Source organism: Leuresthes tenuis, unplaced genomic scaffold, assembly GCF_036924035.1.
Source record: "Leuresthes tenuis unplaced genomic scaffold, fLeuTen1.0.hap1 SCAF_11, whole genome shotgun sequence".
NCBI classification, from domain to species: Eukaryota; Metazoa; Chordata; class Actinopteri; order Atheriniformes; family Atherinopsidae; genus Leuresthes; species Leuresthes tenuis.
In genome coordinates this window covers 8,767,582-8,776,796 of record NW_027325365.1, presented here as the reverse complement: position 1 = coordinate 8,776,796, position 9,215 = coordinate 8,767,582, and positions in this window count along the sequence as shown.

The following is a 9,215-nucleotide window of genomic DNA, read 5'->3' as shown; positions in this document are numbered from 1 at the left end:
GCTCTATGACAAAATCTAACATGGGAGCATGAAAGCAGATAAAAATCATACTGGAGGACACAGATGAGAGCAGAGATAATGAATGCACAGCTGTCTGCACAAAGGCCAAAACAAAAGTTCAACTTGGATTTCAGATGCTCTCCTCTGACTTTTGCAAAGTTCTCTGAAATCCTTCAGATAGAGCTAGCAGGCCTCATTAACTCTTTATAGCTCTTTTCTCACCCCATTTGGCTTAGTCTTGCTGTCTGCTGAGGGAATGTTTCTGTGCAATTCTAAACGTCTTTAATGACATAGTGTCAGTAGTTGTCCTTGCAGTAGTTGTATTTACAGTACTTATGCCTGTGTGTGGTGCAGAAGTTATTGTAAGGTATGAGTGCCAGAGTGTGCTCACTTCAAATTCCATAGTCAGAAATATTCCTGTTCAGTTAGAAATTCATGGAAAATCTGAATGCAAAAACCATTGCATGCAATGGTTATAATTTGATTTGAAAACATTAAGAGGCTCAACTCCAACTTACAGCCCTAAACATGGCTCAACCAACAGTCATGTGTCAGTTGCTGGCTATCAGAGCTTGAGCTGATAAATTGCCTAAACTACTGCGAAGTCATTTGACCTGGACTGAATATCAACTGTACCTGTTCCCATTGAAGGAAAAAGACGGCTGTTACAGGGTGTTGGTGAGCTTTAAGACCAGCGTGAAAGGCATGTCATAGTTTTACAGCCCCTAAGCTGTCCTAATTGCAAAAAATGTCTTTTACACTAAATGCCTAATTAAAAAAAAATGCCATCACAAAAAACAAGAATTAACTTTTCTGAACATTCTTTACATGTTTTCTATTTCACATCTTAAAATATCAAAACTATTTTATCATTTCTGAAGTGCAAGTTACAAAACACTGAACAAAACATCCTCACAGTGATCATAAAAGTTTTTAATAAAAGAAAGGAAGGAAGCAAGGTGTTGACCTTCATAAAAGGCTTTTCATGAGAGTGAGAAACTGAGAACACAGCCAATAGGCTGCTGAATTGTGTCTTTTAATAAAGCAATGACAGGCATTAGTTATTGTCTGTTGCAACACTTCTTTACAGAGCTGACTTCATTCAGAGAGACGACATGGTGCCACATGTCAAGTTATAAAACATTGTGTTTTATGTGGAGGAATCAAACATTATGGAAAGCCTTTAGTGTTAGGGCTCACACACTGAAAGTAAATGTTTACTTCTAGAATTAGCAGAAGTTTTTGTGATAAAAGTTTTAAAGTAAATTGGGAGTGGTCAGCATTTCTAAAATTACATAATGCACAGTTCAATAAAACATCATTGACTTTATTGCATTATTGCTTTGGCCAGATCCATGTTTTTGCATACATCGTTCTGTTAGCCCAAATTCTTTCATTGGAAGCCCAGAACAAGCCGGAGAAATCTTAAATTAAACAAAGTATTTATTACTGGTCACAGGTAAAGTATGGCAGTGCTGGACAGAGTATGGCAGAGTTGTGACAGAGCTCTCACAGGAATATAGGAACATAGGTTGTTTAGAAAAATACAGAATATGAATACATAATGTCTAAGAACAAAGCCAATTATAACACTTCCTTGGTATAATTCAAAACTAACTAAAACTAATCTAATAGTCTGGAAAGATAGTCTAATAACATATCAGAAAGCCCTTCGGAAAGCTAGAACTGATTACTATTCATCATTGATAGAAGAGAATAAGAACATTCCCAGGTTTCTGTGTAGCACTGTTGCCAGATTTTGATGTTTATGCCAACACTGCTTTTGGACTTCTTTTCCCACTATAGTCTTGGAATCAGGATAGAGTGATGAAAATTAAATGAATAAAAGGAAGTAAGGCAGTATGGTGTCTATGATATGTCCTGGTGGTGACAGAGGGTACTATATTAAGTTTTAAACCATATTTTGTAACTGGGGATTCGGAAAATGAAAAAGGGAAGGAAGAAATGGAAATGGAACATGAATATGATTGAAACTTCCTAAAATGACATATAAAACTTTTTACCTAAAATTAATACAATTTAAACATACAGTACATAACATGAGCCAATAAAATTAATGAGGGTACAGAAAATAAACAGTAATAAATAACAAAACCAAACAATCAACAAGTAACAGTATGCCATGGCGATGAAATCATACAAGCAATAGTTGTAACAAAGTTCAACAGCTTTAAGAGTGCAGAGGGAGTGAGGTAAGAAAGAGAAATATATGGTCTGCATTTGAAAGGTGGTGGTGGTGGTGGTTCAGAACATGAGCTCATGACTGCAGAAGCAGTCTAACATTAGTGTTACCTGCTCATAAAACGTGTCAATGCTTCACATTACCTCAGAGTGTGGGGAATGAGAAATGGACTTAATAATATAGCTGTTATGCATACTTTTTATTTAAGAAAAAGTGTCAAAACAAAGTGGAGCAAAGAGCCAGAGTCAGAAAGCCACCAGCACTGCACCGACACACACACAAACTATTTACAGCAGCACTGGAAATAGAACCATGAGCTGCAGTTTGAGTGGCCCACACAGGCACAACTTGCATGTAAAATGCTCAACTCTACATGCAGTCAGAGCTGCTTGTCATCCTCTACATGCTGTATTTAGCAACCCCCCAAAGTGATCATAAACATAGCAAAGTCACTCTTTCAGTTAGTTTTAAGGAAGTTAAATATAAAATGCTCAGCAGATTATCTTTTTATTCTCTCTATCTCGGCACTGAACTGTTTTTCTACTTACTCATGATGAACTGGGTCAGCTATAAATTCAAAATATTCAGATGTCTATGTGTATTAAACAATTTCATAGTCATATTGAGTGGCCCAGACCGACATTAGTAGGCACCGTTGCTTCTTTTTTTGGTCTGGCAAGATGGAACCTTACATGTGGACTTTTCATGCTCTCCAAAATGTATGCCTTTTAGGTTAATAAGAGAGCCCCCTTTTTAAATCTTGCTGTACAGACTCTATCAACTCTCTAGTCATCCCTGAGCCAGACATAAAATCATGCTTCTTAAAGAAAAGCCTAATGAAAGAAACTACGTTGTTGAGAAATCACAGAATTTTTTCTTTTTAAACAAGACAGGTTTGGAATGGTCCAAGCTCCTTCTTGACAACAAGAACAACTCTTTATGTCACTTTCATTGGAGATTCCCATATACTCCTAATTTCATCCTACAGCTGATGTCGTCATTGGCAAAGCTGTGGCCAGTGCCAACCCTGAATCTGTCCAGTTTCAGGTCAAGTTACACTCACAATAAGTGAGGCAATGTCGTGTTGTATTCTACTTTTCACCATTCTGTGCTTTTACAGCTGGCTCCATTACATTAGACTTTTTATTTTCCCAGTCTGGGAGCTAAATATCGCCCGTTAGCTTAACAGGCCCCCTTGGTCGCTTGGACCAGTGTGTACATTTGTGTGTGTGAATGTGTGGCAGTGTGCTTAAGTTGGACTACCTGGCATCCAGATGTGGAAATAGAGGCTTTTCTTGAAACATAGCCATTGTTTCCAACAAACTGCAGGAATTCCTTTTAATACAGCTATCATCATAGCAGTCATTATTATTTGTTTATTGTCAGAGAAAGCAAGAAATATAAAGTGACATTTCCAATGGCAGTTTGCAAGGCAGCATTAGTAATAGAAGTATACACAGACTCAGTGGTATACCTGTGATAACACTGCTACTTCTAGTACTTAAATTTTCATTTACCTTCAAGTAAATCTCATTTTAGATTTTAGGAAAATCTGTGTACTAGCAAGCATGTTAGATGACTAATCATAAATGCATGTCTTATTCTGACATCTTTTTGTTATATTCCAAAGTCATAATTGGTACATTTTTACAACAGGTAAGGTGCCTCGGTACCTTTAAAGATGCAGTGTTTGTTGAAAATGCATGCAGTAATGTGTTGTAGAAGGGGTACTTTTATTCAACAGGCCTGAGAAATTGAAGCTTCTTTTATTATGATTGACACATTTATGTGTAAACACTGACCCAAAACTACTTAAATCATGCAAGACATTATCAGATAGCTTTCCATCAAATGTATCAAAAAACCAAACCTGCATGATGACGTTCTGGAGAAGCTATACAATTTCCATTAACAATGGGACCCAGGTCCCCCAGTTGCCAGATGGTAGAGGTTGACTGGAGCCCTTGCAGGTAGTGTGCAAAGGAGCTTCATTTATAGTTGGTATGCAACACTAAATGTGAAGAAAGAGGAGCTGTCAGAAATGTTTGCTCCTTTCTGAATGTTTAAGCTGTTAAATTAATTTCACAGATTGCACCATTAAACTCTACAACATCCTGTATAAAAGTCCTTATTAAGCAGGGAGTTTTATTTAAAATTTCCATTTATGCAGTCACTTCACACCTCTCTGCAAATCCTAATATTGCAGATCTCCAGTGATAAAACACCTAGTTTTTTCTGGGCATGGTTTAAAGGACAACTTTATTGCTGGTTGTTTGGAACTGAAACTGAATTGAACATTTCAATTAACCCTTTTAAAAAGACATGAGTTAGAATTCTGAAGTCTCACTTCCAAGACAAATTGCAATGTACTGTCAAGCTGTGGCTTGACATAAAGATGAGGAGTGGGGAGAATTCTGATCTGAGTTGCGGTGTAACGTCTGAGCAGGCTGTAAATCTGATTTTTCATTTTTCACCTATAGGGGGCTAAACAAACTGACAGGGTTGAGTTATATTCAAATTTCTTAAACGGTTATCACTTCAAATTGTAAAGGACAAAACTAAGTACTTAGCAGAAATCAACATTTGATACAAAAAACACAGGAAACCATCTTATTGTGGTGCTTTTATACATTGTGTATTATTTCAGCATCATTACATTAAAAGCTATAATCTAAAATGTTTTTTCTCTTCAAGATAATGGAGTGCTTTAACAGCACTGTTAAAAGCAGTATTTCAGTCAGTTATGGTCTCTTAGCTGCTTTGGCAGGAACAAACCAGGGCTAGAGTCTTAGCTCCATGAGAGATCATCTGACTTTGGTTTATCTGCAGTGAAAACTTGTATCCTTAAACCATTCTGAGTTCCATGTAACTTCTATAACAACTGCAATGATAAAAACGTTCAAATGAAGGTATGGGCTAGTGACTTAGCTTCATTTCTTTCAAAATGGGAAGTGAACCCAAAGTCTGCCAAAAGTCTCTCTCCTGCTCAATCTCTCCCCATCTCTCCCACTGCAGCCGTTTTCCATTATCAGCGCCCAAACCAGCTTGTTAAAAAGAGTGAAACTTAACCCACAGTTTTGAAAATTACAGAATTCCTTCATGAATGCCCAACCCTCCCAGCCGCTACATCGGGTTCAGGCTTGAGGTGAGACACACATGCGTGCATGCACACCCGCACAAACTGAATATAAACAGCCAGAGGTACATGCACTCAAAATATGTACAATGTTGTAAATAATAAACATAAAACACTATTCAAGCTTCAGCACATGCACACATTTAGCTTAAGAAAAATCATATATCAGGCAAATGATACACTGAAAGCCTCTTCTTCCCTCCCTTCTCTCAATTTTCAACCAGAACCATTTCCTTTGACAGCTGAGACTGCTGCATAGCAACTGGTCTGGCTACCGTAGCAACAACATTATTTTACTAACATTCAATTCACCGTTTTATTGTGCACATTTTGTGTTTGTTTGGAGTGTTTTCAAACTTTCTATCTACTTTGCAGCACTTAAACCTAAACCTTTTTTACTTTGACAAAGTAACCGGTCATGCTTCTAGGAGCCATTAAAGTTTTCTGTAAGCTAAAAATCAGATCTAAAAGGTAACTTACCTTTAGTACCTGCGGCACACCTTGCCTCGGTGCACTGCTCCTCCAAATCTTTGACTATGCTGATATTGTGACATTGACAATGACTCAATTACACTTTCTTGATTCTTAGCAGCTGCTGTTTAATTTCCCACAAGTAAGCGCTTGTATGCCTATCTATCGCCAATCCCTTGCCAACCTGGCAAGTCATTTGTAATCACTCTCAGCTGCTCCTACATGTAGAAGGTTTGAATTGCTTTAATGAAAAATAGTTCATGCCACTCTCTCTATGCTACATTTAGATTTTGATCCACCGACAAAGCATCTGATACTGGACCAAAGCAGCAAGTGGACTGACACCAAACCACAAGCGTTTCACACATACACACAGCTCAGTTTTGCTCTCCATGAATAATTCTGTGTTTTGCTTTAGATGGAAATTGGTGCACTTTGCCCATAATTGTTTCAAAACTGCTAGCTAATTATGACCTTTTGAAAACAAAGTGTACAGATTGAAGGTGACATTTTGCTGTGCCTGCAGAATATAAATGCCCTCTTGCACTGGCTGAAGCCCAGTAAAACCTAATAATGAAAACAACCATGTCCTAACTACTACTCTAACTCAATTGGAAGCCTGCATTTGCTGGTTTCTTCTTGCTGACCAACAGAATAGAATACTGCTTGCACGGTCACATTTGGATTATTTGCTGTCGTTGAATTTCAGATGATTTGTAAGGATTCAGTCTACAACATGCTGCCAAACAAACACATTTAAAGGATAATCAACCCCAACCTAAAAAAGATGCTGTCAATCAGCAGAGGAAGATTTGGCATCAAAATTAGCCAAAATGAAATCTATTCATATAATTCTACAGTATTCCATCAGACACTAACCCACTGTTTTTGTCAACATTTTGGGTCTTTCATGTACACGATTCATATATAAATTCTGTAATTCTGTAAATCCTAATCATCCCTATACCTGTTCCTCAAAAATCTGAGTGCATGTATTACAAAGACTGCAGCAAAATTTGCATATTGGTAAATAATGTGAAGAGTGAGTAAATGAGAAAAAAAATAGCCATTTTCCAGTTCAAACCCTTCTCCATTCCAAACAACATCCAACAAAACATACCATAATTCAAAGTGACTGATTCCAAGCAGCTCTCTGAGAGGTGTTTTAGTGATAGATGGTGCAAGCAGGAATATTAGTACATAATCTGCTACCAACAGCTGATGTTCTGCACATGATTCTTCTCTCAAGCAAACTGGCAACTACCATAATTGCTGGCAGACCACTTCTCTTGGTCACTGCTTAATGAAAACTAAAAGACTTATGGCTTTTGGTGAGTTTGTATGAAGCAGGGAGGCACAGAACCTATAGCTGAGGTAAATGATATATACAAATCCCTGCTCATAGACAGTTGCATGGAATGAAAATGATTTAACTCTGCATATCTGTTTGCTGACATACAGTTGTATGTTAACTAAACATTCAGCACCATGCATTTCGGGTTTTATGAAGAAAATTTCAGGATTTAAGAAGAAATGTAATAAAAGCTTTGTTTGAAATAGAGAGAAAGAACTGTAAACATTTTCTACAATGTCCGGTAAAAAAATAACCTTGGAGCCCTCTATGCCTGAAGGGAACAAAATGCTGGAGCCCACAAGTTTGCTTGAAGGTTAGGGACAAGCTTTCTGTTTTGATGGGAAAGGGAAACAAACTGTAAAATGTCATAGACAGGCCCCCACAAAAATAAATATTAAAACTGTGAGATATTTTGATACCATTGTTCCCCCAGTATAATTTGGTGTCCCCTCAGTATAATCATCTGCTTCCATCTAGTGGTAAAAACTGTGCTAAACTTCACAGAAGCCCTTCGATGATAATGCATGTATATGCATTGTGAAAACAGCAGGATTTGTGACATTTAATTCTCCTGGATGTCATGTAGATTAGGCTGTTGGCATTTCTTATCCATTTTATCCACAACTGTGCATGCTGGGAGGGCTTTTTGCTCAACTTTAATTCAGAGACGCTACAATTTGTAGTAAATAAAGTCTTAGTTCAGATTTAAAACTACAAACATTTTGGTAAGTAATCAGATATTCTTTAACAGAATCTTTAATAAAGGTCTCATCAATCTGTGTCTCATGAACTGTTTGAGAGTTTATTTGTTCATCTTTATGAATCTTATTAACTTGTACATGGAAAAGTCACTGCCATCTGATTAGAAAATTCTGAGCTCATTTACCAAAGAAATAACTTGTGTGCTGAAGAAATCATTTGTTTATTATTTTCATTTGGCCCCAAATAGCTCCTTTTGACTTAAAAACAATAATGAATTGCAATATTGAGGATGTAGAAAAAACATTACACAATTACAGATAAGATACTTTATTAAAAAAGGTTTAGAGAGCCTAACTCTCTTGCATTGCTCACTGTGAAGCTGGTGCAATTTTACTCAATTAGCCTTTAAAGCAGATTCTTTACCTTTATAAATCACACCTACTCTTGTTTTCCCTCATAAAGTCAGTTCTTCTTTTTCATCTTTAATCATGATTTAGTTACAATATGATGTTATATTCATAAACTATCATAAGCAGTTACAGTAGAACTAATCTGAAACAGAAAGATTAACCTACTTTATGTCTTTTCTGGGGGTTCTGAATCAGTCTCACCTTTGAAGTTTTTCTATACAAGATTTAAAAGTCTTCAAGAGTTTAAAGTTTGCACCTAAGAAATAAAAAGATAGTGGTGAGTTTAACCAACCCTTTCTCTTTTTGAGAGGATACACAGGAGTGACCAGGCGACTGGGTCAGATTTTTTTTGTGATTACTCTATTAAGTTATTAAACCAAAATCTACAACAAAAGCTCCCTATTGGCAATTTACTGAGTGCTTGTGTGTTCTGTCAGATCCAGCTGCAGGTAAAAAAAAGAATTTCAGATTACATTATTCTTAACAAGCATGCTTACTGTGACTTCACAATCTATCAAACATGCACATCCAGATAAAGAGCATTTATTTACTTTGGATACATAAGTCAGCAAAGGGATATACAGTACAGTGTCACTTCTTGTCCAATATTGAGTGATGCACAGCGGCCATTAGATCATGTAAGCGGTTAAATTCAATCACATTCAGACCCAGACTGCAGATGATTTCTCAACCAAAATGTTGATAAAACAGTGGTCATGACATTGAATTGTGTCATGTAAATTAGTTGTATTTTACATCTTTTTTACATCATCTTATCTTCTAAAATTATGTAAGAAACAACCACCACACTGAGTAGATTAGTCTGATTGATTGTGAAAAGAAAAAAACTAACAAGTCATCAATAACAGTTTAACTTTATGGATCAGTATATGATAGAAAAATATTTGTTGTAGCCTAAAAGGATTGCAGCTACACAGC